The sequence below is a fragment of the Vespula pensylvanica genome, chromosome 12 (assembly GCF_014466175.1).
Source record: "Vespula pensylvanica isolate Volc-1 chromosome 12, ASM1446617v1, whole genome shotgun sequence".
Taxonomy (NCBI): Eukaryota; Metazoa; Arthropoda; class Insecta; order Hymenoptera; family Vespidae; genus Vespula; species Vespula pensylvanica.
This window is the reverse complement of record NC_057696.1, coordinates 4523227-4524357: the sequence shown is the minus strand read 5'-3', so window position 1 is coordinate 4524357 and position 1131 is coordinate 4523227.

Here is a 1131-nt window from a genome sequence, read left to right as displayed (position 1 = left end):
ACTAGTTCAGTTGTGCTTTGGACTTCGACGAGGGAACATAGAAATTTTTGCAGGTTGCCACTCGAGCCAATATTGACGAAGAGTTTATGCAAGTATAATATTATATTAGTCATAGTTTCGTAATTCTATACTATTTCTTTTGTTTCAGACTTCGATTTCGCACTTTCGGGGACTTTGAAAATCTATCTCCACGAGTGGACTTAGAAATTTTCTCACTCTTGGAAGACTTTGAAAATCTATCTGCACGAGTGGACTTAGAAATTTTCACACCTTTGTGGGAATTTGACAATCTATCTCCAAGAGTGGACTTAGAAATTTTCGCACTTTCGGGGACTTTGAAAATCTATCTGCACGAGTGGACTTAGAAATTTTCACACCTTCGTGGGAATTTGACAATCTATCTCCAAGAGTGGACTTATAAATTTTCGCACTTTTGGAGAACTTTGACAATCTATCTCCACGAGTGGATTTAGAAATTTTCTCACTCTTGGAAGACTTTGAAAATTTATCTGCACGATTGGACTTAGAAATTTTCTCAGGATGCCACTCGAGCGACTATTATCGAAGAGTTTATGCAAGTACAATATTATATTAGTCATATTTTTCAAATTCTATACTATTTCTTTTGTTTCAGATTTCGATTCCGCACTCTCGGAGGACTTTGAAAATCCATCTCCACAAGTGGACTTAGAAATTTTTGCGGATGCCATTCGTGCAAGTATTAACGAACAGTTAATTCGAATATACAACAGTTTGTTTGATTTTAGACTAAAATTGCGAAGTGGGGATACTCAGCCTCGAGAGACGACAACAATATCGGACCTCCGTCCGACTTACAGTTACTAGTTCAGTTGTGTTTTGGACTTCGACGAGCGAACTTAGAAATTTTCGCAAGAAGCGATTTGTGCCAGTATTAACGAAGAGTTTACGCAAGTACAATATTCTATCACTCATATTTTTCAATATTCTATAATATTTCCTTTGTTTCAGACTTCGATTTCGCACTTTCGGGAACTTTGAAAATTTATCTCCAAGACTGGACTTAGAAATTTGCCCACCTTCGATGGTCTATGACAGTCTATCTCCAAGAGTGGACTTAGAAATTTTCGCACTTTCGGAGAACTTTGAAAA